Source organism: Hemibagrus wyckioides, linkage group LG08 (genome assembly GCF_019097595.1).
Source record: "Hemibagrus wyckioides isolate EC202008001 linkage group LG08, SWU_Hwy_1.0, whole genome shotgun sequence".
NCBI classification, from domain to species: Eukaryota; Metazoa; Chordata; class Actinopteri; order Siluriformes; family Bagridae; genus Hemibagrus; species Hemibagrus wyckioides.
In genome coordinates this window covers 23,293,394-23,320,531 of record NC_080717.1, presented here as the reverse complement: position 1 = coordinate 23,320,531, position 27,138 = coordinate 23,293,394, and the positions used below count along the sequence as shown (strand labels likewise).

General features: G+C 40.5%; 29 non-coding genes across 29 annotated transcripts; all 29 read right to left on the bottom strand.

Annotated features, from left to right (window-relative positions):
• Positions 1-238: 238 nt before the first annotated feature.
• LOC131358674 (U2 spliceosomal RNA) lies at positions 239-429 on the bottom strand. The gene has a single exon (XR_009205620.1). It is a non-coding gene; the product is annotated as a U2 spliceosomal RNA (small nuclear RNA).
• Positions 430-1,123: 694 nt separating this feature from the next.
• On the bottom strand, positions 1,124-1,314 carry LOC131358648 (U2 spliceosomal RNA). Its single transcript, XR_009205595.1, has one exon. It is a non-coding gene; the product is annotated as a U2 spliceosomal RNA (small nuclear RNA).
• An 811-nt stretch (positions 1,315-2,125) lies between these two features.
• LOC131358673 (U2 spliceosomal RNA) lies at positions 2,126-2,316 on the bottom strand. Its single transcript, XR_009205619.1, has one exon. It is a non-coding gene; the product is annotated as a U2 spliceosomal RNA (small nuclear RNA).
• A 694-nt stretch (positions 2,317-3,010) lies between these two features.
• On the bottom strand, positions 3,011-3,201 carry LOC131358647 (U2 spliceosomal RNA). Its single transcript, XR_009205594.1, has one exon. It is a non-coding gene; the product is annotated as a U2 spliceosomal RNA (small nuclear RNA).
• A 589-nt stretch (positions 3,202-3,790) lies between these two features.
• LOC131358713 (U2 spliceosomal RNA) lies at positions 3,791-3,981 on the bottom strand. The gene has a single exon (XR_009205657.1). It is a non-coding gene; the product is annotated as a U2 spliceosomal RNA (small nuclear RNA).
• Positions 3,982-4,845: 864 nt separating this feature from the next.
• On the bottom strand, positions 4,846-5,036 carry LOC131358660 (U2 spliceosomal RNA). The gene has a single exon (XR_009205606.1). It is a non-coding gene; the product is annotated as a U2 spliceosomal RNA (small nuclear RNA).
• An 867-nt stretch (positions 5,037-5,903) lies between these two features.
• On the bottom strand, positions 5,904-6,094 carry LOC131358646 (U2 spliceosomal RNA). Its single transcript, XR_009205593.1, has one exon. It is a non-coding gene; the product is annotated as a U2 spliceosomal RNA (small nuclear RNA).
• Positions 6,095-6,788: 694 nt separating this feature from the next.
• Positions 6,789-6,979, bottom strand: LOC131358645 (U2 spliceosomal RNA). The gene has a single exon (XR_009205592.1). It is a non-coding gene; the product is annotated as a U2 spliceosomal RNA (small nuclear RNA).
• A 624-nt stretch (positions 6,980-7,603) lies between these two features.
• Positions 7,604-7,794, bottom strand: LOC131358643 (U2 spliceosomal RNA). Its single transcript, XR_009205590.1, has one exon. It is a non-coding gene; the product is annotated as a U2 spliceosomal RNA (small nuclear RNA).
• Positions 7,795-8,460: 666 nt separating this feature from the next.
• Positions 8,461-8,651, bottom strand: LOC131358642 (U2 spliceosomal RNA). The gene has a single exon (XR_009205589.1). It is a non-coding gene; the product is annotated as a U2 spliceosomal RNA (small nuclear RNA).
• Positions 8,652-9,244: 593 nt separating this feature from the next.
• Positions 9,245-9,435, bottom strand: LOC131358669 (U2 spliceosomal RNA). The gene has a single exon (XR_009205615.1). It is a non-coding gene; the product is annotated as a U2 spliceosomal RNA (small nuclear RNA).
• A 1,028-nt stretch (positions 9,436-10,463) lies between these two features.
• Positions 10,464-10,654, bottom strand: LOC131358641 (U2 spliceosomal RNA). Its single transcript, XR_009205588.1, has one exon. It is a non-coding gene; the product is annotated as a U2 spliceosomal RNA (small nuclear RNA).
• Positions 10,655-11,319: 665 nt separating this feature from the next.
• On the bottom strand, positions 11,320-11,510 carry LOC131358640 (U2 spliceosomal RNA). The gene has a single exon (XR_009205587.1). It is a non-coding gene; the product is annotated as a U2 spliceosomal RNA (small nuclear RNA).
• An 864-nt stretch (positions 11,511-12,374) lies between these two features.
• LOC131358639 (U2 spliceosomal RNA) lies at positions 12,375-12,565 on the bottom strand. The gene has a single exon (XR_009205586.1). It is a non-coding gene; the product is annotated as a U2 spliceosomal RNA (small nuclear RNA).
• Positions 12,566-13,230: 665 nt separating this feature from the next.
• On the bottom strand, positions 13,231-13,421 carry LOC131358638 (U2 spliceosomal RNA). Its single transcript, XR_009205585.1, has one exon. It is a non-coding gene; the product is annotated as a U2 spliceosomal RNA (small nuclear RNA).
• An 864-nt stretch (positions 13,422-14,285) lies between these two features.
• LOC131358637 (U2 spliceosomal RNA) lies at positions 14,286-14,476 on the bottom strand. The gene has a single exon (XR_009205584.1). It is a non-coding gene; the product is annotated as a U2 spliceosomal RNA (small nuclear RNA).
• Positions 14,477-15,171: 695 nt separating this feature from the next.
• Positions 15,172-15,362, bottom strand: LOC131358636 (U2 spliceosomal RNA). Its single transcript, XR_009205583.1, has one exon. It is a non-coding gene; the product is annotated as a U2 spliceosomal RNA (small nuclear RNA).
• An 867-nt stretch (positions 15,363-16,229) lies between these two features.
• Positions 16,230-16,420, bottom strand: LOC131358635 (U2 spliceosomal RNA). Its single transcript, XR_009205582.1, has one exon. It is a non-coding gene; the product is annotated as a U2 spliceosomal RNA (small nuclear RNA).
• A 694-nt stretch (positions 16,421-17,114) lies between these two features.
• Positions 17,115-17,305, bottom strand: LOC131358590 (U2 spliceosomal RNA). The gene has a single exon (XR_009205538.1). It is a non-coding gene; the product is annotated as a U2 spliceosomal RNA (small nuclear RNA).
• An 857-nt stretch (positions 17,306-18,162) lies between these two features.
• Positions 18,163-18,353, bottom strand: LOC131358634 (U2 spliceosomal RNA). The gene has a single exon (XR_009205581.1). It is a non-coding gene; the product is annotated as a U2 spliceosomal RNA (small nuclear RNA).
• Positions 18,354-19,060: 707 nt separating this feature from the next.
• On the bottom strand, positions 19,061-19,251 carry LOC131358632 (U2 spliceosomal RNA). Its single transcript, XR_009205579.1, has one exon. It is a non-coding gene; the product is annotated as a U2 spliceosomal RNA (small nuclear RNA).
• An 864-nt stretch (positions 19,252-20,115) lies between these two features.
• LOC131358631 (U2 spliceosomal RNA) lies at positions 20,116-20,306 on the bottom strand. The gene has a single exon (XR_009205578.1). It is a non-coding gene; the product is annotated as a U2 spliceosomal RNA (small nuclear RNA).
• A 660-nt stretch (positions 20,307-20,966) lies between these two features.
• On the bottom strand, positions 20,967-21,157 carry LOC131358630 (U2 spliceosomal RNA). Its single transcript, XR_009205577.1, has one exon. It is a non-coding gene; the product is annotated as a U2 spliceosomal RNA (small nuclear RNA).
• Positions 21,158-22,023: 866 nt separating this feature from the next.
• LOC131358629 (U2 spliceosomal RNA) lies at positions 22,024-22,214 on the bottom strand. The gene has a single exon (XR_009205576.1). It is a non-coding gene; the product is annotated as a U2 spliceosomal RNA (small nuclear RNA).
• Positions 22,215-23,078: 864 nt separating this feature from the next.
• Positions 23,079-23,269, bottom strand: LOC131358628 (U2 spliceosomal RNA). The gene has a single exon (XR_009205575.1). It is a non-coding gene; the product is annotated as a U2 spliceosomal RNA (small nuclear RNA).
• A 661-nt stretch (positions 23,270-23,930) lies between these two features.
• Positions 23,931-24,121, bottom strand: LOC131358627 (U2 spliceosomal RNA). Its single transcript, XR_009205574.1, has one exon. It is a non-coding gene; the product is annotated as a U2 spliceosomal RNA (small nuclear RNA).
• An 867-nt stretch (positions 24,122-24,988) lies between these two features.
• Positions 24,989-25,179, bottom strand: LOC131358626 (U2 spliceosomal RNA). Its single transcript, XR_009205573.1, has one exon. It is a non-coding gene; the product is annotated as a U2 spliceosomal RNA (small nuclear RNA).
• A 693-nt stretch (positions 25,180-25,872) lies between these two features.
• Positions 25,873-26,063, bottom strand: LOC131358625 (U2 spliceosomal RNA). The gene has a single exon (XR_009205572.1). It is a non-coding gene; the product is annotated as a U2 spliceosomal RNA (small nuclear RNA).
• A 694-nt stretch (positions 26,064-26,757) lies between these two features.
• On the bottom strand, positions 26,758-26,948 carry LOC131358624 (U2 spliceosomal RNA). The gene has a single exon (XR_009205571.1). It is a non-coding gene; the product is annotated as a U2 spliceosomal RNA (small nuclear RNA).
• Between the last annotated feature and the right edge of the window lie 190 nt (positions 26,949-27,138).

Genomic DNA, 27,138 nt, shown 5'->3' with positions numbered 1-27,138 from the left:
AAGTAATAAGTGAGTAACAAAGTAAGTCAGTAAATAAGTCAGTCAGTAATAAAGGATGTCAGTCAGTAAGTAAGAAATAAGGAAGGAAAAAGTGAGCAACAAAGTAAGCGAATAAGTCAATAAGTAAGAAATAGGAACGTAATAAGTGAATAACAAAGCAAGCAAGTAAGTCAGTAATAAGAATACGTTAAGTAATGAAGTAAGTAAGTTTTTTTTTTTTCTACATTTTTACATTAGAAAATGGTGCACCAAGCCTGGAAGTACTGCAATACCAGGCCGATGCGTGGATCGGACGGAGCAAGCCCCTTTTCCAGCTCCCAGCTCTAAAAATCCGTTTAATATAGAGCCCTCATATAGAGAGCGTATCAGATATTAAACTGATAAGAACAGATACTACACTTGATCTTAGCCAAAAGGCCGAGAAGCGATAACTTGTTATTCCCCTTGCTTGGCGGACAGCCCATAGCCCCGCTTTCCGAGGCTTACGGAAGCCCCAATGAAGGAATCGGGGCCACCCCCAGCTGTTGACCTGAATATGGGGGAGGGGGGTGTTGACGAGGAACAGCTGACAGTGGTGAGCACAGCCTGGCGATGATTAGCAAGGGAACATGGGTGGGGACACGTGGACGAGGAGCAGCTGATAGTGGTGAGCACATCGTGGCGATGATAGGATAGGGGTAAGTGGCATTTGCTGGTCACATGCACTTTCCATATTAGGCTAAGTCAGTCAGTAATAATAATAAGTGAGTAACAAAGTAAGTCAGTAAGTCAGTCAGTAATAAAATACGTCAGTCAGTAAGTAAGTAATAAGAAAGTAATAAGTGAGTAACAAAGTAAGTCAGTAAATAAGTCAGTCAGTAATAAAGGATGTCAGTCAGTCAGTAAGTAAGTAATAAGAAAGTAATAAGTGAGTAACAAAGTAAGTCAGTAAATAAGTCAGTCAGTAATAAAGGATGTCAGTCAGTAAGTAAGAAATAAGAAAGTAAAAAGTGAGCAACAAAGTGAATAAGTAAGTAATAAGAACGTAATAAGTGAATAACAAAGCAAGCAAGTAAGTCAGTAATAAGAATACATTAAGTAATGAAGTAAGTAAGTTTTTTTTTTTCTACTCTTTTACATTAGAAAATGGTGCACCAAGCCTGGAAGTACTGCAATACCAGGCCGATGCGTGGATCGGACGGAGCAAGCCCCTTTTCCAGCTCCCAGCTCTAAAAATCCGTTTAATATAGAGCCCTCATATAGAGGGCGTATCAGATATTAAACTGATAAGAACAGATACTACACTTGATCTTAGCCAAAAGGCCGAGAAGCGATAACTTGTTATTCCCCTTGCTTGGCGGACAGCCCATAGCCCCGCTTTCCGGGGCTTACGGAAGCCCCAATGAAGGAATCGGGGCCACCCCCAGCTGTTGACCTGAATATGGGGGAGGGGGGGTGTTGACGAGGAGCAGCTGATAGTGGTGAGCACATCGTGGCGATGATTAGCAAGTGAACATGGGTGGGGACACGTGGACGAGGAGCAGCTGATAGTGGTGAGCACATCGTGGCGATGATAGGCTAGGGGTAAGTGGCATTTGCTGGCCACATGCACTTTCCATATTACGCTAAGTCAGTCAGTAATAAAGTAATAAGAAAGTAATAAGTGAGTAACAAAGTCAGTAAATAAGTCAGTCAGTAATAAAGGATGTCAGTCAGTCAGTAAGTAAGTAATAAGAAAGTAATAAGTGAGTAACAAAGTAAGTCAGTAAATAAGTCAGTCAGTAATAAAGGATGTCAGTCAGTCAGTAAGTAAGTAATAAGAAAGTAATAAGTGAGTAACAAAGTAAGTCAGTAAATAAGTCAGTCAGTAATAAAGGATGTCAGTCAGTCAGTAAGTAAGTAATAAGAAAGTAATAAGTGAGTAACAAAGTAAGTCAGTAAATAAGTCAGTCAGTAATAAAGGATGTCAGTCAGTAAGTAAGAAATAAGGAAGGAAAAAGTGAGCAACAAAGTAAGCGAATAAGTCAATAAGTAAGAAATAGGAACGTAATAAGTGAATAACAAAGCAAGCAAGTAAGTCAGTAATAAGAATACGTTAAGTAATGAAGTAAGTAAGTTTTTTTTTTTTCTACATTTTTACATTAGAAAATGGTGCACCAAGCCTGGAAGTACTGCAATACCAGGCCGATGCGTGGATCGGACGGAGCAAGCCCCTTTTCCAGCTCCCAGCTCTAAAAATCCGTTTAATATAGAGCCCTCATATAGAGAGCGTATCAGATATTAAACTGATAAGAACAGATACTACACTTGATCTTAGCCAAAAGGCCGAGAAGCGATAACTTGTTATTCCCCTTGCTTGGCGGACAGCCCATAGCCCCGCTTTCCGAGGCTTACGGAAGCCCCAATGAAGGAATCGGGGCCACCCCCAGCTGTTGACCTGAATATGGGGGAGGGGGGTGTTGACGAGGAACAGCTGACAGTGGTGAGCACAGCCTGGCGATGATTAGCAAGGGAACATGGGTGGGGACACGTGGACGAGGAGCAGCTGATAGTGGTGAGCACATCGTGGCGATGATAGGATAGGGGTAAGTGGCATTTGCTGGTCACATGCACTTTCCATATTAGGCTAAGTCAGTCAGTAATAATAATAAGTGAGTAACAAAGTAAGTCAGTAAGTCAGTCAGTAATAAAATACGTCAGTCAGTAAGTAAGTAATAAGAAAGTAATAAGTGAGTAACAAAGTAAGTCAGTAAATAAGTCAGTCAGTAATAAAGGATGTCAGTCAGTCAGTAAGTAAGTAATAAGAAAGTAATAAGTGAGTAACAAAGTAAGTCAGTAAATAAGTCAGTCAGTAATAAAGGATGTCAGTCAGTAAGTAAGAAATAAGAAAGTAAAAAGTGAGCAACAAAGTGAATAAGTAAGTAATAAGAACGTAATAAGTGAATAACAAAGCAAGCAAGTAAGTCAGTAATAAGAATACATTAAGTAATGAAGTAAGTAAGTTTTTTTTTTTCTACTCTTTTACATTAGAAAATGGTGCACCAAGCCTGGAAGTACTGCAATACCAGGCCGATGCGTGGATCGGACGGAGCAAGCCCCTTTTCCAGCTCCCAGCTCTAAAAATCCGTTTAATATAGAGCCCTCATATAGAGGGCGTATCAGATATTAAACTGATAAGAACAGATACTACACTTGATCTTAGCCAAAAGGCCGAGAAGCGATAACTTGTTATTCCCCTTGCTTGGCGGACAGCCCATAGCCCCGCTTTCCGGGGCTTACGGAAGCCCCAATGAAGGAATCGGGGCCACCCCCAGCTGTTGACCTGAATATGGGGGAGGGGGGGTGTTGACGAGGAGCAGCTGATAGTGGTGAGCACATCGTGGCGATGATAGGCTAGGGGTAAGTGGCATTTGCTGGTCACATGCACTTTCCATATTAGGAAAGTCAGTCAGTAATAATAATAAGTGAGTAACAAAGTAAGTCAGTAAGTCAGTCAGTAATAAAATACGTCAGTCAGTAAGTAAGTAATAAGAAAGTAATAAGTGAGTAACAAAGTAAGTCAGTAAATAAGTCAGTCAGTAATAAAGGATGTCAGTCAGTCAGTAAGTAAGTAATAAGAAAGTAATAAGTGAGTAACAAAGTAAGTCAGTAAATAAGTCAGTCAGTAATAAAGGATGTCAGTCAGTAAGTAAGAAATAAGAAAGTAAAAAGTGAGCAACAAAGTGAATAACAAAGCAAGCAAGTAAGTCAGTAATAAGAATATGTTAAGTAATGAAATAAGTTTTTTTTTTTTCTACTTTTTTACATTAGAAAATGGTGCACCAAGCCTGGAAGTACTGCAATACCAGGCCGATGCGTGGATCGGACGGAGCAAGCCCCTTTTCCAGCTCCCAGCTCTAAAAATCCGTTTAATATAGAGCCCTCATATAGAGGGCGTATCAGATATTAAACTGATAAGAACAGATACTACACTTGATTTTAGCCAAAAGGCCGAGAAGCGATAACTTGTTATTCCCCTTGCTTGGCGGACAGCCCATAGCCCCGCTTTCCGAGGCTTACGGAAGCCCCAATGAAGGAATCGGGGCCACCCCCAGCTGTTGACCTGAATATGGGGGAGGGGGGTGTTGACGAGGAACAGCTGACAGTGGTGAGCACAGCCTGGCGATGATTAGCAAGGGAACATGGGTGGGGACACGTGGACGAGGAGCAGCTGATAGTGGTGAGCACATCGTGGCGATGATAGGCTAGGGGTAAGTGGCATTTGCTGGTCACATGCACTTTCCATATTAGGCTAAGTCAGTCAGTAATAATAAGTGAGTAACAAAGTAAGTCAGTAAGTCAGTCAGTAATAAAATACGTCAGTCAGTAAGTAAGTAATAAGAAAGTAATAAGTGAGTAACAAAGTAAGTCAGTAAATAAGTCAGTCAGTAAAAAAGTATGTCAGTCAGTCAGTAAGTAAGTAATAAGAAAGTAATAAGTGAGTAACAAAGTAAGTCAGTAAATAAGTCAGTCAGTAATAAAGGATGTCAGTCAGTCAGTAAGTAAGTAATAAGAAAGTAATAAGTGAGTAACAAAGTAAGTCAGTAAATAAGTCAGTCAGTAATAAAGGATGTCAGTCAGTCAGTAAGTAAGTAATAAGAAAGTAATAAGTGAGTAACAAAGTAAGTCAGTAAATAAGTCAGTCAGTAATAAAGGATGTCAGTCAGTAAGTAAGAAATAAGAAAGTAAAAAGTGAGCAACAAAGTGAATAAGTAAGTAATAAGAACGTAATAAGTGAATAACAAAGCAAGCAAGTAAGTCAGTAATAAGAATACATTAAGTAATGAAGTAAGTAAGTTTTTTTTTTTTCTACTCTTTTACATTAGATAATGGTGCACCAAGCCTGGAAGTACTGCAATACCAGGCCGATGCGTGGATCGGACGGAGCAAGCCCCTTTTCCAGCTCCCAGCTCTAAAAATCCGTTTAATATAGAGCCCTCATATAGAGGGCGTATCAGATATTAAACTGATAAGAACAGATACTACACTTGATCTTAGCCAAAAGGCCGAGAAGCGATAACTTGTTATTCCCCTTGCTTGGCGGACAGCCCATAGCCCCGCTTTCCGAGGCTTACGGAAGCCCCAATGAAGGAATCGGGGCCACCCCCAGCTGTTGACCTGAATATGGGGGAGGGGGGTGTTGACGAGGAACAGCTGACAGTGGTGAGCACAGCCTGGCGATGATTAGCAAGGGAACATGGGTGGGGATACGTGGACGAGGAGCAGCTGATAGTGGTGAGCACATCGTGGCGATGATAGGCTAGGGGTAAGTGGCATTTGCTGGTCACATGCACTTTCCATATTAGGAAAGTCAGTTAGTAATAAAAATAAGTGAGTAACAAAGTAAGTCAGTAAGTCAGTCAGTAATAAAATACGTCAGTCAGTAAGTAAGTAATAAGAAAGTAATAAGTGAGTAACAAAGTAAGTCAGTAAATAAGTCAGTCAGTAATAAAGGATGTCAGTCACTCAGTAAGTAAGTAATAAGAAAGTAATAAGTGAGTAACAAAGTAAGTCAGTAAATAAGTCAGTCAGTAATAAAGGATGTCAGTCAGTCAGTAAGTAAGTAATAAGAAAGTAATAAGTGAGTAACAAAGTAAGTCAGTAAATAAGTCAGTCAGTAATAAAGGATGTCAGTCAGTCAGTAAGTAAGTAATAAGAAAGTAATAAGTGAGTAACAAAGTAAGTCAGTAAATAAGTCAGTCAGTAATAAAGGATGTCAGTCAGTAAGTAAGAAATAAGAAAGTAAAAAGTGAGCAACAAAGTGAATAAGTAAGTAATAAGAACGTAATAAGTGAATAACAAAGCAAGCAAGTAAGTCAGTAATAAGAATACATTAAGTAATGAAGTAAGTAAGTTTTTTTTTTTTTCTACTCTTTTACATTAGAAAATGGTGCACCAAGCCTGGAAGTACTGCAATACCAGGCCGATGCGTGGATCGGACGGAGCAAGCCCCTTTTCCAGCTCCCAGCTCTAAAAATCCGTTTAATATAGAGCCCTCATATAGAGGGCGTATCAGATATTAAACTGATAAGAACAGATACTACACTTGATCTTAGCCAAAAGGCCGAGAAGCGATAACTTGTTATTCCCCTTGCTTGGCGGACAGCCCATAGCCCCGCTTTCCGAGGCTTACGGAAGCCCCAATGAAGGAATCGGGGCCACCCCCAGCTGTTGACCTGAATATGGGGGAGGGGGGTGTTGACGAGGAACAGCTGACAGTGGTGAGCACAGCCTGGCGATGATTAGCAAGGGAACATGGGTGGGGATACGTGGACGAGGAGCAGCTGATAGTGGTGAGCACATCGTGGCGATGATAGGCTAGGGGTAAGTGGCATTTGCTGGTCACATGCACTTTCCATATTAGGAAAGTCAGTTAGTAATAATAGTAAGTGAGTAACAAAGTAAGTCAGTAAGTCAGTCAGTAATAAAATACGTCAGTCAGTAAGTAAGTAATAAGAAAGTAATAAGTGAGTAACAAAGTAAGTCAGTAAATAAGTCAGTCAGTAATAAAGGATGTCAGTCAGTCAGTAAGTAAGTAATAAGAAAGTAATAAGTGAGTAACAAAGTAAGTCAGTAAATAAGTCAGTCAGTAATAAAGGATGTCAGTCAGTAAGTAAGAAATAAGAAAGTAAAAAGTGAGCAACAAAGTGAATAAGTAAGTAATAAGAACGTAATAAGTGAATAACAAAGCAAGCAAGTAAGTCAGTAATAAGAATACATTAAGTAATGAAGTAAGTAAGTTTTTTTTTTTTCTACATTTTTACATTAGAAAATGGTGCACCAAGCCTGGAAGTACTGCAATACCAGGCCGATGCGTGGATCGGACGGAGCAAGCCCCTTTTCCAGCTCCCAGCTCTAAAAATCCGTTTAATATAGAGCCCTCATATAGAGGGCGTATCAGATATTAAACTGATAAGAACAGATACTACACTTGATCTTAGCCAAAAGGCCGAGAAGCGATAACTTGTTATTCCCCTTGCTTGGCGGACAGCCCATAGCCCCGCTTTCCGAGGCTTACGGAAGCCCCAATGAAGGAATCGGGGCCACCCCCAGCTGTTGACCTGAATATGGGGGAGGGGGGTGTTGACGAGGAACAGCTGACAGTGGTGAGCACAGCCTGGCGATGATTAGCAAGGGAACATGGGTGGGGACACGTGGACGAGGAGCAGCTGATAGTGGTGAGCACATCGTGGCGATGATAGGCTAGGGGTAAGTGGCATTTGCTGGTCACATGCACTTTCCATATTAGGCTAAGTCAGTCAGTAATAATAATAAGTGAGTAACAAAGTAAGTCAGTAAGTCAGTCAGTAATAAAATACGTCAGTCAGTAAGTAAGTAATAAGAAAGTAATAAGTGAGTAACAAAGTAAGTCAGTAAATAAGTCAGTCAGTAAATAAGTCAGTCAGTAATAAAGGATGTCAGTCAGTAAGTAAGAAATAAGAAAGTAAAAAGTGAGCAACAAAGTGAATAAGTAAGTAATAAGAACGTAATAAGTGAATAACAAAGCAAGCAAGTAAGTCAGTAATAAGAATACATTAAGTAATGAAGTAAGTAAGTTTTTTTTTTTCTACTCTTTTACATTAGAAAATGGTGCACCAAGCCTGGAAGTACTGCAATACCAGGCCGATGCGTGGATCGGACGGAGCAAGCCCCTTTTCCAGCTCCCAGCTCTAAAAATCCGTTTAATATAGAGCCCTCATATAGAGGGCGTATCAGATATTAAACTGATAAGAACAGATACTACACTTGATCTTAGCCAAAAGGCCGAGAAGCGATAACTTGTTATTCCCCTTGCTTGGCGGACAGCCCATAGCCCCGCTTTCCGAGGCTTACGGAAGCCCCAATGAAGGAATCGGGGCCACCCCCAGCTGTTGACCTGAATATGGGGGAGGGGGGTGTTGACGAGGAACAGCTGACAGTGGTGAGCACAGCCTGGCGATGATTAGCAAGGGAACATGGGTGGGGACACGTGGACGAGGAGCAGCTGATAGTGGTGAGCACATCGTGGCGATGATAGGCTAGGGGTAAGTGGCATTTGCTGGTCACATGCACTTTCCATATTAGGAAAGTCAGTCAGTAATAATAATAAGTGAGTAACAAAGTAAGTCAGTAAGTCAGTCAGTAATAAAATACGTCAGTCAGTAAGTAAGTAAAAAGAAAGTAATAAGTGAGTAACAAAGTAAGTCAGTAAATAAGTCAGTCAGTAATAAAGGATGTCAGTCAGTCAGTAAGTAAGTAATAAGAAAGTAATAAGTGAGTAACAAAGTAAGTCAGTAAATAAGTCAGTCAGTAATACAGGATGTCAGTCAGTAAGTAAGAAATAAGAAAGTAAAAAGTGAGCAACAAAGTGAATAACAAAGCAAGCAAGTAAGTCAGTAATAAGAATATGTTAAGTAATGAAATAAGTAAGTTTTTTTTTTTTTTCTACTTTTTTACATTAGAAAATGGTGCACCAAGCCTGGAAGTACTGCAATACCAGGCCGATGCGTGGATCGGACGGAGCAAGCCCCTTTTCCAGCTCCCAGCTCTAAAAATCCGTTTAATATAGAGCCCTCATATAGAGGGCGTATCAGATATTAAACTGATAAGAACAGATACTACACTTGATCTTAGCCAAAAGGCCGAGAAGCGATAACTTGTTATTCCCCTTGCTTGGCGGACAGCCCATAGCCCCGCTTTCCGAGGCTTACGGAAGCCCCAATGAAGGAATCGGGGCCACCCCCAGCTGTTGACCTGAATATGGGGGAGGGGGGGTGTTGACGAGGAGCAGCTGATAGTGGTGAGCACATCGTGGCGATGATAGGCTAGGGGTAAGTGGCATTTGCTGGTCACATGCACTTTCCATATTAGGAAAGTCAGTCAGTAATAATAATAAGTGAGTAACAAAGTAAGTCAGTAAGTCAGTCAGTAATAAAATACGTCAGTCAGTAAGTAAGTAATAAGAAAGTAATAAGTGAGTAACAAAGTAAGTCAGTAAATAAGTCAGTCAGTAATAAAGGATGTCAGTCAGTCAGTAAGTAAGTAATAAGAAAGTAATAAGTGAGTAACAAAGTAAGTCAGTAAATAAGTCAGTCAGTAATAAAGGATGTCAGTCAGTAAGTAAGAAATAAGAAAGTAAAAAGTGAGCAACAAAGTGAATAACAAAGCAAGCAAGTAAGTCAGTAATAAGAATAGGTAAAGTAATGAAATAAGTAAGTTTTTTTTTTTTCTACTTTTTTACATTAGAAAATGGTGCACCAAGCCTGGAAGTACTGCAATACCAGGCCGATGCGTGGATCGGACGGAGCAAGCCCCTTTTCCAGCTCCCAGCTCTAAAAATCCGTTTAATATAGAGCCCTCATATAGAGGGCGTATCAGATATTAAACTGATAAGAACAGATACTACACTTGATCTTAGCCAAAAGGCTGAGAAGCGATAACTTGTTATTCCCCTTGCTTGGCGGACAGCCCATAGCCCCGCTTTCCGAGGCTTACGGAAGCCCCAATGAAGGAATCGGGGCCACCCCCAGCTGTTGACCTGAATATGGGGGAGGGGGGTGTTGACGAGGAACAGCTGACAGTGGTGAGCACAGCCTGGCGATGATTAGCAAGGGAACATGGGTGGGGACACGTGGACGAGGAGCAGCTGATAGTGGTGAGCACATCGTGGCGATGATAGGCTAGGGGTAAGTGGCATTTGCTGGTCACATGCACTTTCCATATTAGGCTAAGTCAGTCAGTAATAATAAGTGAGTAACAAAGTAAGTCAGTAAGTCAGTCAGTAATAAAATACGTCAGTCAGTAAGTAAGTAATAAGAAAGTAATAAGTGAGTAACAAAGTAAGTCAGTAAATAAGTCAGTCAGTAAAAAAGGATGTCAGTCAGTCAGTAAGTAAGTAATAAGAAAGTAATAAGTGAGTAACAAAGTAAGTCAGTAAATAAGTCAGTCAGTAATAAAGGATGTCAGTCAGTAAGTAAGAAATAAGGAAGGAAAAAGTGAGCAACAAAGTCAGTAAATAAGTCAGTCAGTAATAAAGGATGTCAGTCAGTCAGTAAGTAAGTAATAAGAAAGTAATAAGTGAGTAACAAAGTAAGTCAGTAAATAAGTCAGTCAGTAATAAAGGATGTCAGTCAGTCAGTAAGTAAGTAATAAGAAAGTAATGAGTGAGTAACAAAGTAAGTCAGTAAATAAGTCAGTCAGTAATAAAGGATGTCAGTCAGTCAGTAAGTAAGTAATAAGAAAGTAATAAGTGAGTAACAAAGTAAGTCAGTAAATAAGTCAGTCAGTAATAAAGGATGTCAGTCAGTAAGTAAGAAATAAGAAAGTAAACAGTGAGCAACAAAGTGAATAAGTAAGTAATAAGAACGTAATAAGTGAATAACAAAGCAAGCAAGTAAGTCAGTAATAAGAATACATTAAGTAATGAAGTAAGTAAGTTTTTTTTTTTTCTACTCTTTTACATTAGAAAATGGTGCACCAAGCCTGGAAGTACTGCAATACCAGGCCGATGCGTGGATCGGACGGAGCAAGCCCCTTTTCCAGCTCCCAGCTCTAAAAATCCGTTTAATATAGAGCCCTCATATAGAGGGCGTATCAGATATTAAACTGATAAGAACAGATACTACACTTGATCTTAGCCAAAAGGCCGAGAAGCGATAACTTGTTATTCCCCTTGCTTGGCGGACAGCCCATAGCCCCGCTTTCCGAGGCTTACGGAAGCCCCAATGAAGGAATCGGGGCCACCCCCAGCTGTTGACCTGAATATGGGGGAGGGGGGTGTTGACGAGGAACAGCTGACAGTGGTGAGCACAGCCTGGCGATGATTAGCAAGTGAACATGGGTGGGGACACGTGGACGAGGAGCAGCTGATAGTGGTGAGCACATCGTGGCGATGATAGGCTAGGGGTAAGTGGCATTTGCTGGTCACATGCACTTTCCATATTAGGAACGTCAGTCAGTAATAATAATAAGTGAGTAACAAAGTAAGTCAGAAAGTCAGTCAGTAATAAAATACGTCAGTCAGTAAGTAAGTAATAAGAAAGTAATAAGTGAGTAACAAAGTAAGTCAGTAAATAAGTCAGTCAGTAATAAAGGATGTCAGTCAGTCAGTAAGTAAGTAATAAGAAAGTAATAAGTGAGTAACAAAGTAAGTCAGTAAATAAGTCAGTCAGTAATAAAGGATGTCAGTCAGTAAGTAAGAAATAAGAAAGTAAAAAGTGAGCAACAAAGTGAATAACAAAGCAAGCAAGTAAGTCAGTAATAAGAATATGTTAAGTAATGAAATAAGTAAGTTTTTTTTTTTTTCTACTTTTTTACATTAGAAAATGGTGCACCAAGCCTGGAAGTACTGCAATACCAGGCCGATGCGTGGATCGGACGGAGCAAGCCCCTTTTCCAGCTCCCAGCTCTAAAAATCCGTTTAATATAGAGCCCTCATATAGAGGGCGTATCAGATATTAAACTGATAAGAACAGATACTACACTTGATCTTAGCCAAAAGGCCGAGAAGCGATAACTTGTTATTCCCCTTGCTTGGCGGACAGCCCATAGCCCCGCTTTCCGAGGCTTACGGAAGCCCCAATGAAGGAATCGGGGCCACCCCCAGCTGTTGACCTGAATATGGGGGAGGGGGGTGTTGACGAGGAACAGCTGACAGTGGTGAGCACAGCCTGGCGATGATTAGCAAGGGAACATGGGTGGGGACACGTGGACGAGGAGCAGCTGATAGTGGTGAGCACATCGTGGCGATGATAGGCTAGGGGTAAGTGGCATTTGCTGGTCACATGCACTTTCCATATTAGGCTAAGTCAGTCAGTAATAATAAGTGAGTAACAAAGTAAGTCAGTAAGTCAGTCAGTAATAAAATACGTCAGTCAGTAAGTAAGTAATAAGAAAGTAATAAGTGAGTAACAAAGTAAGTCAGTAAATAAGTCAGTCAGTAAAAAAGGATGTCAGTCAGTCAGTAAGTAAGTAATAAGAAAGTAATAAGTGAGTAACAAAGTAAGTCAGTAAATAAGTCAGTCAGTAATAAAGGATGTCAGTCAGTCAGTAAGTAAGTAATAAGAAAGTAATAAGTGAGTAACAAAGTAAGTCAGTAAATAAGTCAGTCAGTAATAAAGGATGTCAGTCAGTCAGTAAGTAAGTAATAAGAAAGTAATAAGTGAGTAACAAAGTAAGTCAGTAAATAAGTCAGTCAGTAATAAAGGATGTCAGTCAGTAAGTAAGAAATAAGAAAGTAAAAAGTGAGCAACAAAGTGAATAAGTAAGTAATAAGAACGTAATAAGTGAATAACAAAGCAAGCAAGTAAGTCAGTAATAAGAATACATTAAGTAATGAAGTAAGTAAGTTTTTTTTTTTTCTACTCTTTTACATTAGAAAATGGTGCACCAAGCCTGGAAGTACTGCAATACCAGGCCGATGCGTGGATCGGACGGAGCAAGCCCCTTTTCCAGCTCCCAGCTCTAAAAATCCGTTTAATATAGAGCCCTCATATAGAGGGCGTATCAGATATTAAACTGATAAGAACAGATACTACACTTGATCTTAGCCAAAAGGCCGAGAAGCGATAACTTGTTATTCCCCTTGCTTGGCGGACAGCCCATAGCCCCGCTTTCCGAGGCTTACGGAAGCCCCAATGAAGGAATCGGGGCCACCCCCAGCTGTTGACCTGAATATGGGGGAGGGGGGTGTTGACGAGGAACAGCTGACAGTGGTGAGCACAGCCTGGCGATGATTAGCAAGGGAACATGGGTGGGGACACGTGGACGAGGAGCAGCTGATAGTGGTGAGCACATCGTGGCGATGATAGGCTAGGGGTAAGTGGCATTTGCTGGTCACATGCACTTTCCATATTAGGAAAGTCAGTCAGTAATAATAATAAGTGAGTAACAAAGTAAGTCAGTAAGTCAGTCAGTAATAAAATACGTCAGTCAGTAAGTAAGTAATAAGAAAGTAATAAGTGAGTAACAAAGTAAGTCAGTAAATAAGTCAGTCAGTAATAAAGGATGTCAGTCAGTCAGTAAGTAAGTAATAAGAAAGTAATAAGTGAGTAACAAAGTAAGTCAGTAAATAAGTCAGTCAGTAATAAAGGATGTCAGTCAGTAAGTAAGAAATAAGAAAGTAAAAAGTGAGCAACAAAGTGAATAACAAAGCAAGCAAGTAAGTCAGTAATAAGAATATGTTAAGTAATGAAGTAAGTAAGTTTTTTTTTTTTTCTACTTTTTTACATTAGAAAATGGTGCACCAAGCCTGGAAGTACTGCAATACCAGGCCGATGCGTGGATCGGACGGAGCAAGCCCCTTTTCCAGCTCCCAGCTCTAAAAATCCGTTTAATATAGAGCCCTCATATAGAGGGCGTATCAGATATTAAACTGATAAGAACAGATACTACACTTGATCTTAGCCAAAAGGCCGAGAAGCGATAACTTGTTATTCCCCTTGCTTGGCGGACAGCCCATAGCCCCGCTTTCCGAGGCTTACGGAAGCCCCAATGAAGGAATCGGGGCCACCCCCAGCTGTTGACCTGAATATGGGGGAGGGGGGTGTTGACGAGGAACAGCTGACAGTGGTGAGCACAGCCTGGCGATGATTAGCAAGGGAACATGGGTGGGGACACGTGGACGAGGAGCAGCTGATAGTGGTGAGCACATCGTGGCGATGATAGGCTAGGGGTAAGTGGCATTTGCTGGTCACATGCACTTTCCATATTAGGCTAAGTCAGTCAGTAATAATAAGTGAGTAACAAAGTAAGTCAGTAAGTCAGTCAGTAATAAAATACGTCAGTCAGTAAGTAAGTAATAAGAAAGTAATAAGTGAGTAACAAAGTAAGTCAGTAAATAAGTCAGTCAGTAAAAAAGGATGTCAGTCAGTCAGTAAGTAAGTAATAAGAAAGTAATAAGTGAGTAACAAAGTAAGTCAGTAAATAAGTCAGTCAGTAATAAAGGATGTCAGTCAGTCAGTAAGTAAGTAATAAGAAAGTAATAAGTGAGTAACAAAGTAAGTCAGTAAATAAGTCAGTCAGTAATAAAGGATGTCAGTCAGTCAGTAAGTAAGTAATAAGAAAGTAATAAGTGAGTAACAAAGTAAGTCAGTAAATAAGTCAGTCAGTAATAAAGGATGTCAGTCAGTAAGTAAGAAATAAGAAAGTAAAAAGTGAGCAACAAAGTGAATAAGTAAGTAATAAGAACGTAATAAGTGAATAACAAAGCAAGCAAGTAAGTCAGTAATAAGAATACATTAAGTAATGAAGTAAGTAAGTTTTTTTTTTTTCTACTCTTTTACATTAGAAAATGGTGCACCAAGCCTGGAAGTACTGCAATACCAGGCCGATGCGTGGATCGGACGGAGCAAGCCCCTTTTCCAGCTCCCAGCTCTAAAAATCCGTTTAATATAGAGCCCTCATATAGAGGGCGTATCAGATATTAAACTGATAAGAACAGATACTACACTTGATCTTAGCCAAAAGGCCGAGAAGCGATAACTTGTTATTCCCCTTGCTTGGCGGACAGCCCATAGCCCCGCTTTCCGAGGCTTACGGAAGCCCCAATGAAGGAATCGGGGCCACCCCCAGCTGTTGACCTGAATATGGGGGAGGGGGGTGTTGACGAGGAACAGCTGACAGTGGTGAGCACAGCCTGGCGATGATTAGCAAGGGAACATGGGTGGGGACACGTGGACGAGGAGCAGCTGATAGTGGTGAGCACATCGTGGCGATGATAGGCTAGGGGTAAGTGGCATTTGCTGGTCACATGCACTTTCCATATTAGGCTAAGTCAGTCAGTAATAATAATAAGTGAGTAACAAAGTAAGTCAGTAAGTCAGTCAGTAATAAAATACGTCAGTCAGTAAGTAAGTAATAAGAAAGTAATAAGTGAGTAACAAAGTAAGTCAGTAAATAAGTCAGTCAGTAATAAAGGATGTCAGTCAGTCAGTAAGTAAGTAATAAGAAAGTAATAAGTGAGTAACAAAGTAAGTCAGTAAATAAGTCAGTCAGTAATAAAGGATGTCAGTCAGTAAGTAAGAAATAAGAAAGTAAAAAGTGAGCAACAAAGTGAATAAGTAAGTAATAAGAACGTAATAAGTGAATAACAAAGCAAGCAAGTAAGTCAGTAATAAGAATACATTAAGTAATGAAGTAAGTAAGTTTTTTTTTTTTCTACTCTTTTACATTAGAAAATGGTGCACCAAGCCTGGAAGTACTGCAATACCAGGCCGATGCGTGGATCGGACGGAGCAAGCCCCTTTTCCAGCTCCCAGCTCTAAAAATCCGTTTAATATAGAGCCCTCATATAGAGGGCGTATCAGATATTAAACTGATAAGAACAGATACTACACTTGATCTTAGCCAAAAGGCCGAGAAGCGATAACTTGTTATTCCCCTTGCTTGGCGGACAGCCCATAGCCCCGCTTTCCGAGGCTTACGGAAGCCCCAATGAAGGAATCGGGGCCACCCCCAGCTGTTGACCTGAATATGGGGGAGGGGGGGTGTTGACGAGGAACAGCTGACAGTGGTGAGCACAGCCTGGCGATGATTAGCAAGGGAACATGGGTGGGGACACGTGGACGAGGAGCAGCTGATAGTGGTGAGCACATCGTGGCGATGATAGGCTAGGGGTAAGTGGCATTTGCTGGTCACATGCACTTTCCATATTAGGAAAGTCAGTCAGTAATAATAATAAGTGAGTAACAAAGTAAGTCAGTAAGTCAGTCAGTAATAAAATACGTCAGTCAGTAAGTAAGTAATAAGAAAGTAATAAGTGAGTAACAAAGTAAGTCAGTAAATAAGTCAGTCAGTAATAAAGGATGTCAGTCACTCAGTAAGTAAGTAATAAGAAAGTAATAAGTGAGTAACAAAGTAAGTCAGTAAATAAGTCAGTCAGTAATAAAGGATGTCAGTCAGTCAGTAAGTAAGTAATAAGAAAGTAATAAGTGAGTAACAAAGTAAGTCAGTAAATAAGTCAGTCAGTAATAAAGGATGTCAGTCAGTCAGTAAGTAAGTAATAAGAAAGTAATAAGTGAGTAACAAAGTAAGTCAGTAAATAAGTCAGTCAGTAATAAAGGATGTCAGTCAGTAAGTAAGAAATAAGAAAGTAAAAAGTGAGCAACAAAGTGAATAAGTAAGTAATAAGAACGTAATAAGTGAATAACAAAGCAAGCAAGTAAGTCAGTAATAAGAATACATTAAGTAATGAAGTAAGTAAGTTTTTTTTTTTTCTACTCTTTTACATTAGAAAATGGTGCACCAAGCCTGGAAGTACTGCAATACCAGGCCGATGCGTGGATCGGACGGAGCAAGCCCCTTTTCCAGCTCCCAGCTCTAAAAATCCGTTTAATATAGAGCCCTCATATAGAGGGCGTATCAGATATTAAACTGATAAGAACAGATACTACACTTGATCTTAGCCAAAAGGCCGAGAAGCGATAACTTGTTATTCCCCTTGCTTGGCGGACAGCCCATAGCCCCGCTTTCCGAGGCTTACGGAAGCCCCAATGAAGGAATCGGGGCCACCCCCAGCTGTTGACCTGAATATGGGGGAGGGGGGTGTTGACGAGGAACAGCTGACAGTGGTGAGCACAGCCTGGCGATGATTAGCAAGGGAACATGGGTGGGGACACGTGGACGAGGAGCAGCTGATAGTGGTGAGCACATCGTGGCGATGATAGGCTAGGGGTAAGTGGCATTTGCTGGTCACATGCACTTTCCATATTAGGCTAAGTCAGTCAGTAATAATAATAAGTGAGTAACAAAGTAAGTCAGTAAGTCAGTCAGTAATAAAATACGTCAGTCAGTAAGTAAGTAATAAGAAAGTAATAAGTGAGTAACAAAGTAAGTCAGTAAATAAGTCAGTCAGTAATAAAGGATGTCAGTCAGTCAGTAAGTAAGTAATAAGAAAGTAATAAGTGAGTAACAAAGTAAGTCAGTAAATAAGTCAGTCAGTAATAAAGGATGTCAGTCAGTAAGTAAGAAATAAGAAAGTAAAAAGTGAGCAACAAAGTGAATAAGTAAGTAATAAGAACGTAATAAGTGAATAACAAAGCAAGCAAGTAAGTCAGTAATAAGAATACATTAAGTAATGAAGTAAGTAAGTTTTTTTTTTTCTACTCTTTTACATTAGAAAATGGTGCACCAAGCCTGGAAGTACTGCAATACCAGGCCGATGCGTGGATCGGATGGAGCAAGCCCCTTTTCCAGCTCCCAGCTCTAAAAATCCGTTTAATATAGAGCCCTCATATAGAGGGCGTATCAGATATTAAACTGATAAGAACAGATACTACACTTGATCTTAGCCAAAAGGCCGAGAAGCGATAACTTGTTATTCCCCTTGCTTGGCGGACAGCCCATAGCCCCGCTTTCCGAGGCTTACGGAAGCCCCAATGAAGGAATCGGGGCCACCCCCAGCTGTTGACCTGAATATGGGGGAGGGGGGTGTTGACGAGGAACAGCTGACAGTGGTGAGCACAGCCTGGCGATGATTAGCAAGGGAACATGGGTGGGGACACGTGGACGAGGAGCAGCTGATAGTGGTGAGCACATCGTGGCGATGATAGGCTAGGGGTAAGTGGCATTTGCTGGTCACATGCACTTTCCATATTAGGCTAAGTCAGTCAGTAATAATAATAAGTGAGTAACAAAGTAAGTCAGTAAGTCAGTCAGTAATAAAATACGTCAGTCAGTAAGTAAGTAATAAGAAAGTAATAAGTGAGTAACAAAGTAAGTCAGTAAGTCAGTCAGTAATAAAATACGTCAGTCAGTAAGTAAGTAATAAGAAAGTAATAAGTGAGTAACAAAGTAAGTCAGTAAATAAGTCAGTCAGTAATAAAGGATGTCAGTCAGTCAGTAAGTAAGTAATAAGAAAGTAATAAGTGAGTAACAAAGTAAGTCAGTAAATAAGTCAGTCAGTAATAAAGGATGTCAGTCAGTCAGTAAGTAAGTAATAAGAAAGTAATAAGTGAGTAACAAAGTAAGTCAGTAAATAAGTCAGTCAGTAATAAAGGATGTCAGTCAGTAAGTAAGAAATAAGAAAGTAAAAAGTGAGCAACAAAGTGAATAAGTAAGTAATAAGAACGTAATAAGTGAATAACAAAGCAAGCAAGTAAGTCAGTAATAAGAATACATTAAGTAATGAAGTAAGTAAGTTTTTTTTTTCTACTCTTTTACATTAGAAAATGGTGCACCAAGCCTGGAAGTACTGCAATACCAGGCCGATGCGTGGATCGGACGGAGCAAGCCCCTTTTCCAGCTCCCAGCTCTAAAAATCCGTTTAATATAGAGCCCTCATATAGAGGGCGTATCAGATATTAAACTGATAAGAACAGATACTACACTTGATCTTAGCCAAAAGGCCGAGAAGCGATAACTTGTTATTCCCCTTGCTTGGCGGACAGCCCATAGCCCCGCTTTCCGAGGCTTACGGAAGCCCCAATGAAGGAATCGGGGCCACCCCCAGCTGTTGACCTGAATATGGGGGAGGGGGGTGTTGACGAGGAACAGCTGACAGTGGTGAGCACAGCCGGGCGATGATTAGCAAGGGAACATGGGTGGGGACACGTGGACGAGGAGCAGCTGATAGTGGTGAGCACATCGTGGCGATGATAGGCTAGGGGTAAGTGGAATTTGCTGGTCACATGCACTTTCCATATTAGGCTAAGTCAGTCAGTAATAATAATAAGTGAGTAACAAAGTAAGTCAGTAAGTCAGTCAGTAATAAAATACGTCAGTCAGTAAGTAAGTAATAAGAAAGTAATAAGTGAGTAACAAAGTAAGTCAGTAAATAAGTCAGTCAGTAATAAAGGATGTCAGTCAGTCAGTAAGTAAGTAATAAGAAAGTAATAAGTGAGTAACAAAGTAAGTCAGTAAATAAGTCAGTCAGTAATAAAGGATGTCAGTCAGTAAGTAAGAAATAAGAAAGTAAAAAGTGAGCAACAAAGTAAGCGAATAAGTCAATAAGTAAGAAATAGGAACGGAATAAGTGAATAACAAAGCAAGCAAGTAAGTCAGTAATAAGAATACATTAAGTAATGAAGTAAGTAAGTTTTCTTTTTTTCTACTTTTTTACATTAGAAAATGGTGCACCAAGCCTGGAAGTACTGCAATACCAGGCCGATGCGTGGATCGGACGGAGCAAGCCCCTTTTCCAGCTCCCAGCTCTAAAAATCCGTTTAATATAGAGCCCTCATATAGAGGGCGTATCAGATATTAAACTGATAAGAACAGATACTACACTTGATCTTAGCCAAAAGGCCGAGAAGCGATAACTTGTTATTCCCCTTGCTTGGCGGACAGCCCATAGCCCCGCTTTCCGAGGCTTACGGAAGCCCCAATGAAGGAATCGGGGCCACCCCCAGCTGTTGACCTGAATATGGGGGAGGGGGGTGTTGACGAGGAACAGCTGACAGTGGTGAGCACAGCCTGGCGATGATTAGCAAGGGAACATGGGTGGGGACACGTGGACGAGGAGCAGCTGATAGTGGTGAGCACATCGTGGCGATGATAGGCTAGGGGTAAGTGGCATTTGCTGGTCACATGCACTTTCCATATTAGGCTAAGTCAGTCAGTAATAATAAGTGAGTAACAAAGTAAGTCAGTAAGTCAGTCAGTAATAAAATACGTCAGTCAGTAAGTAAGTAATAAGAAAGTAATAAGTGAGTAACAAAGTAAGTCAGTAAATAAGTCAGTCAGTAAAAAAGGATGTCAGTCAGTCAGTAAGTAAGTAATAAGAAAGTAATAAGTGAGTAACAAAGTAAGTCAGTAAATAAGTCAGTCAGTAATAAAGGATGTCAGTCAGTCAGTAAGTAAGTAATAAGAAAGTAATAAGTGAGTAACAAAGTAAGTCAGTAAATAAGTCAGTCAGTAATAAAGGATGTCAGTCAGTCAGTAAGTAAGTAATAAGAAAGTAATAAGTGAGTAACAAAGTAAGTCAGTAAATAAGTCAGTCAGTAATAAAGGATGTCAGTCAGTAAGTAAGAAATAAGAAAGTAAAAAGTGAGCAACAAAGTGAATAAGTAAGTAATAAGAACGTAATAAGTGAATAACAAAGCAAGCAAGTAAGTCAGTAATAAGAATACATTAAGTAATGAAGTAAGTAAGTTTTTTTTTTTTCTACTCTTTTACATTAGAAAATGGTGCACCAAGCCTGGAAGTACTGCAATACCAGGCCGATGCGTGGATCGGACGGAGCAAGCCCCTTTTCCAGCTCCCAGCTCTAAAAATCCGTTTAATATAGAGCCCTCATATAGAGGGCGTATCAGATATTAAACTGATAAGAACAGATACTACACTTGATCTTAGCCAAAAGGCCGAGAAGCGATAACTTGTTATTCCCCTTGCTTGGCGGACAGCCCATAGCCCCGCTTTCCGAGGCTTACGGAAGCCCCAATGAAGGAATCGGGGCCACCCCCAGCTGTTGACCTGAATATGGGGGAGGGGGGGTGTTGACGAGGAACAGCTGACAGTGGTGAGCACAGCCTGGCGATGATTAGCAAGGGAACATGGGTGGGGACACGTGGACGAGGAGCAGCTGATAGTGGTGAGCACATCGTGGCGATGATAGGCTAGGGGTAAGTGGCATTTGCTGGTCACATGCACTTTCCATATTAGGAAAGTCAGTCAGTAATAATAATAAGTGAGTAACAAAGTAAGTCAGTAAGTCAGTCAGTAATAAAATACGTCAGTAAGTAAGTAATAAGAAAGTAATAAGTGAGTAACAAAGTAAGTCAGTAAATAAGTCAGTCAGTAATAAAGGATGTCAGTCAGTCAGTAAGTAAGTAATAAGAAAGTAATAAGTGAGTAACAAAGTAAGTCAGTAAATAAGTCAGTCAGTAATAAAGGATGTCAGTCAGTAAGTAAGAAATAAGAAAGTAAAAAGTGAGCAACAAAGTGAATAACAAAGCAAGCAAGTAAGTCAGTAATAAGAATATGTTAAGTAATGAAGTAAGTAAGTTTTTTTTTTTCTACTTTTTTACATTAGAAAATGGTGCACCAAGCCTGGAAGTACTGCAATACCAGGCCGATGCGTGGATCGGACGGAGCAAGCCCCTTTTCCAGCTCCCAGCTCTAAAAATCCGTTTAATATAGAGCCCTCATATAGAGGGCGTATCAGATATTAAACTGATAAGAACAGATACTACACTTGATCTTAGCCAAAAGGCCGAGAAGCGATAACTTGTTATTCCCCTTGCTTGGCGGACAGCCCATAGCCCCGCTTTCCGAGGCTTACGGAAGCCCCAATGAAGGAATCGGGGCCACCCCCAGCTGTTGACCTGAATATGGGGGAGGGGGGTGTTGACGAGGAACAGCTGACAGTGGTGAGCACAGCCTGGCGATGATTAGCAAGGGAACATGGGTGGGGACACGTGGACGAGGAGCAGCTGATAGTGGTGAGCACATCGTGGCGATGATAGGCTAGGGGTAAGTGGCATTTGCTGGTCACATGCACTTTCCATATTAGGCTAAGTCAGTCAGTAATAATAATAAGTGAGTAACAAAGTAAGTCAGTAAGTCAGTCAGTAATAAAATACGTCAGTCAGTAAGTAAGTAATAAGAAAGTAATAAGTGAGAAACAAAGTAAGTCAGTAAATAAGTCAGTCAGTAATAAAGGATGTCAGTCAGTCAGTAAGTAAGTAATAAGAAAGTAATAAGTGAGTAACAAAGTAAGTCAGTAAATAAGTCAGTCAGTAATAAAGGATGTCAGTCAGTCAGTAAGTAAGTAATAAGAAAGTAATAAGTGAGTAACAAAGTAAGTCAGTAAATAAGTCAGTCAGTAATAAAGGATGTCAGTCAGTCAGTAAGTAAGTAATAAGAAAGTAATAAGTGAGTAACAAAGTAAGTCAGTAAATAAGTCAGTCAGTAATAAAGGATGTCAGTCAGTAAGTAAGAAATAAGAAAGTAAAAAGTGAGCAACAAAGTGAATAAGTAAGTAATAAGAACGTAATAAGTGAATAACAAAGCAAGCAAGTAAGTCAGTAATAAGAATACATTAAGTAATGAAGTAAGTAAGTTTTTTTTTTTCTACTCTTTTACATTAGAAAATGGTGCACCAAGCCTGGAAGTACTGCAATACCAGGCCGATGCGTGGATCGGACGGAGCAAGCCCCTTTTCCAGCTCCCAGCTCTAAAAATCCGTTTAATATAGAGCCCTCATATAGAGGGCGTATCAGATATTAAACTGATAAGAACAGATACTACACTTGATCTTAGCCAAAAGGCCGAGAAGCGATAACTTGTTATTCCCCTTGCTTGGCGGACAGCCCATAGCCCCGCTTTCCGAGGCTTACGGAAGCCCCAATGAAGGAATCGGGGCCACCCCCAGCTGTTGACCTGAATATGGGGGAGGGGGGTGTTGACGAGGAACAGCTGACAGTGGTGAGCACAGCCTGGCGATGATTAGCAAGGGAACATGGGTGGGGACACGTGGACGAGGAGCAGCTGATAGTGGTGAGCACATCGTGGCGATGATAGGCTAGGGGTAAGTGGCATTTGCTGGTCACATGCACTTTCCATATTAGGCTAAGTCAGTCAGTAATAATAAGTGAGTAACAAAGTAAGTCAGTAAGTCAGTCAGTAATAAAATACGTCAGTCAGTAAGTAAGTAATAAGAAAGTAATAAGTGAGTAACAAAGTAAGTCAGTAAATAAGTCAGTCAGTAAAAAAGGATGTCAGTCAGTCAGTAAGTAAGTAATAAGAAAGTAATAAGTGAGTAACAAAGTAAGTCAGTAAATAAGTCAGTCAGTAATAAAGGATGTCAGTCAGTCAGTAAGTAAGTAATAAGAAAGTAATAAGTGAGTAACAAAGTAAGTCAGTAAATAAGTCAGTCAGTAATAAAGGATGTCAGTCAGTCAGTAAGTAAGTAATAAGAAAGTAATAAGTGAGTAACAAAGTAAGTCAGTAAATAAGTCAGTCAGTAATAAAGGATGTCAGTCAGTAAGTAAGAAATAAGAAAGTAAAAAGTGAGCAACAAAGTGAATAAGTAAGTAATAAGAACGTAATAAGTGAATAACAAAGCAAGCAAGTAAGTCAGTAATAAGAATACATTAAGTAATGAAGTAAGTAAGTTTTTTTTTTTTCTACTCTTTTACATTAGAAAATGGTGCACCAAGCCTGGAAGTACTGCAATACCAGGCCGATGCGTGGATCGGACGGAGCAAGCCCCTTTTCCAGCTCCCAGCTCTAAAAATCCGTTTAATATAGAGCCCTCATATAGAGGGCGTATCAGATATTAAACTGATAAGAACAGATACTACACTTGATCTTAGCCAAAAGGCCGAGAAGCGATAACTTGTTATTCCCCTTGCTTGGCGGACAGCCCATAGCCCCGCTTTCCGAGGCTTACGGAAGCCCCAATGAAGGAATCGGGGCCACCCCCAGCTGTTGACCTGAATATGGGGGAGGGGGGGTGTTGACGAGGAACAGCTGACAGTGGTGAGCACAGCCTGGCGATGATTAGCAAGGGAACATGGGTGGGGACACGTGGACGAGGAGCAGCTGATAGTGGTGAGCACATCGTGGCGATGATAGGCTAGGGGTAAGTGGCATTTGCTGGTCACATGCACTTTCCATATTAGGAAAGTCAGTCAGTAATAATAATAAGTGAGTAACAAAGTAAGTCAGTAAGTCAGTCAGTAATAAAATACGTCAGTAAGTAAGTAATAAGAAAGTAATAAGTGAGTAACAAAGTAAGTCAGTAAATAAGTCAGTCAGTAATAAAGGATGTCAGTCAGTCAGTAAGTAAGTAATAAGAAAGTAATAAGTGAGTAACAAAGTAAGTCAGTAAATAAGTCAGTCAGTAATAAAGGATGTCAGTCAGTAAGTAAGAAATAAGAAAGTAAAAAGTGAGCAACAAAGTGAATAACAAAGCAAGCAAGTAAGTCAGTAATAAGAATATGTTAAGTAACGAAGTAAGTAAGTTTTTTTTTTTTCTACTTTTTTACATTAGAAAATGGTGCACCAAGCCTGGAAGTACTGCAATACCAGGCCGATGCGTGGATCGGACGGAGCAAGCCCCTTTTCCAGCTCCCAGCTCTAAAAATCCGTTTAATATAGAGCCCTCATATAGAGGGCGTATCAGATATTAAACTGATAAGAACAGATACTACACTTGATCTTAGCCAAAAGGCCGAGAAGCGATAACTTGTTATTCCCCTTGCTTGGCGGACAGCCCATAGCCCCGCTTTCCGAGGCTTACGGAAGCCCCAATGAAGGAATCGGGGCCACCCCCAGCTGTTGACCTGAATATGGGGGAGGGGGGTGTTGACGAGGAACAGCTGACAGTGGTGAGCACAGCCTGGCGATGATTAGCAAGGGAACATGGGTGGGGACACGTGGACGAGGAGCAGCTGATAGTGGTGAGCACATCGTGGCGATGATAGGCTAGGGGTAAGTGGCATTTGCTGGTCACATGCACTTTCCATATTAGGCTAAGTCAGTCAGTAATAATAATAAGTGAGTAACAAAGTAAGTCAGTAAGTCAGTCAGTAATAAAATACGTCAGTCAGTAAGTAAGTAATAAGAAAGTAATAAGTGAGTAACAAAGTAAGTCAGTAAATAAGTCAGTCAGTAATAAAGGATGTCAGTCAGTCAGTAAGTAAGTAATAAGAAAGTAATAAGTGAGTAACAAAGTAAGTCAGTAAATAAGTCAGTCAGTAATAAAGGATGTCAGTCAGTCAGTAAGTAAGTAATAAGAAAGTAATAAGTGAGTAACAAAGTAAGTCAGTAAATAAGTCAGTCAGTAATAAAGGATGTCAGTCAGTCAGTAAGTAAGTAATAAGAAAGTAATAAGTGAGTAACAAAGTAAGTCAGTAAATAAGTCAGTCAGTAATAAAGGATGTCAGTCAGTAAGTAAGAAATAAGAAAGTAAAAAGTGAGCAACAAAGTGAATAAGTAAGTAATAAGAACGTAATAAGTGAATAACAAAGCAAGCAAGTAAGTCAGTAATAAGAATACATTAAGTAATGAAGTAAGTAAGTTTTTTTTTTTTCTACTCTTTTACATTAGAAAATGGTGCACCAAGCCTGGAAGTACTGCAATACCAGGCCGATGCGTGGATCGGACGGAGCAAGCCCCTTTTCCAGCTCCCAGCTCTAAAAATCCGTTTAATATAGAGCCCTCATATAGAGGGCGTATCAGATATTAAACTGATAAGAACAGATACTACACTTGATCTTAGCCAAAAGGCCGAGAAGCGATAACTTGTTATTCCCCTTGCTTGGCGGACAGCCCATAGCCCCGCTTTCCGAGGCTTACGGAAGCCCCAATGAAGGAATCGGGGCCACCCCCAGCTGTTGACCTGAATATGGGGGAGGGGGGTGTTGACGAGGAACAGCTGACAGTGGTGAGCACAGCCTGGCGATGATTAGCAAGGGAACATGGGTGGGGACACGTGGACGAGGAGCAGCTGATAGTGGTGAGCACATCGTGGCGATGATAGGCTAGGGGTAAGTGGCATTTGCTGGTCACATGCACTTTCCATATTAGGCTAAGTCAGTCAGTAATAATAATAAGTGAGTAACAAAGTAAGTCAGTAAGTCAGTCAGTAATAAAATACGTCAGTCAGTAAGTAAGTAATAAGAAAGTAATAAGTGAGTAACAAAGTAAGTCAGTAAATAAGTCAGTCAGTAATAAAGGATGTCAGTCAGTCAGTAAGTAAGTAATAAGAAAGTAATAAGTGAGTAACAAAGTAAGTCAGTAAATAAGTCAGTCAGTAATAAAGGATGTCAGTCAGTAAGTAAGAAATAAGAAAGTAAAAAGTGAGCAACAAAGTGAATAAGTAAGTAATAAGAACGTAATAAGTGAATAACAAAGCAAGCAAGTAAGTCAGTAATAAGAATACATTAAGTAATGAAGTAAGTAAGTTTTTTTTTTCTACTTTTTTACATTAGAAAATGGTGCACCAAGCCTGGAAGTACTGCAATACCAGGCCGATGCGTGGATCGGACGGAGCAAGCCCCTTTTCCAGCTCCCAGCTCTAAAAATCCGTTTAATATAGAGCCCTCATATAGAGGGCGTATCAGATATTAAACTGATAAGAACAGATACTACACTTGATCTTAGCCAAAAGGCCGAGAAGCGATAACTTGTTATTCCCCTTGCTTGGCGGACAGCCCATAGCCCCGCTTTCCGAGGCTTACGGAAGCCCCAATGAAGGAATCGGGGCCACCCCCAGCTGTTGACCTGAATATGGGGGAGGGGGGTGTTGACGAGGAACAGCTGACAGTGGTGAGCACAGCCTGGCGATGATTAGCAAGGGAACATGGGTGGGGACACGTGGACGAGGAGCAGCTGATAGTGGTGAGCACATCGTGGCGATGATAGGCTAGGGGTAAGTGGCATTTGCTGGTCACATGCACTTTCCATATTAGGCTAAGTCAGTCAGTAATAATAATAAGTGAGTAACAAAGTAAGTCAGTAAGTCAGTCAGTAATAAAATACGTCAGTCAGTAAGTAAGTAATAAGAAAGTAATAAGTGAGTAACAAAGTAAGTCAGTAAATAAGTCAGTCAGTAATAAAGGATGTCAGTCAGTCAGTAAGTAAGTAATAAGAAAGTAATAAGTGAGTAACAAAGTAAGTCAGTAAATAAGTCAGTCAGTAATAAAGGATGTCAGTCAGTAAGTAAGAAATAAGAAAGTAAAAAGTGAGCAACAAAGTGAATAAGTAAGTAATAAGAACGTAATAAGTGAATAACAAAGCAAGCAAGTAAGTCAGTAATAAGAATACATTAAGTAATGAAGTAAGTAAGTTTTTTTTTTTCTACTCTTTTACATTAGAAAATGGTGCACCAAGCCTGGAAGTACTGCAATACCAGGCCGATGCGTGGATCGGACGGAGCAAGCCCCTTTTCCAGCTCCCAGCTCTAAAAATCCGTTTAATATAGAGCCCTCATATAGAGGGCGTATCAGATATTAAACTGATAAGAACAGATACTACACTTGATCTTAGCCAAAAGGCCGAGAAGCGATAACTTGTTATTCCCCTTGCTTGGCGGACAGCCCATAGCCCCGCTTTCCGAGGCTTACGGAAGCCCCAATGAAGGAATCGGGGCCACCCCCAGCTGTTGACCTGAATATGGGGGAGGGGGGGTGTTGACGAGGAACAGCTGACAGTGGTGAGCACAGCCTGGCGATGATTAGCAAGGGAACATGGGTGGGG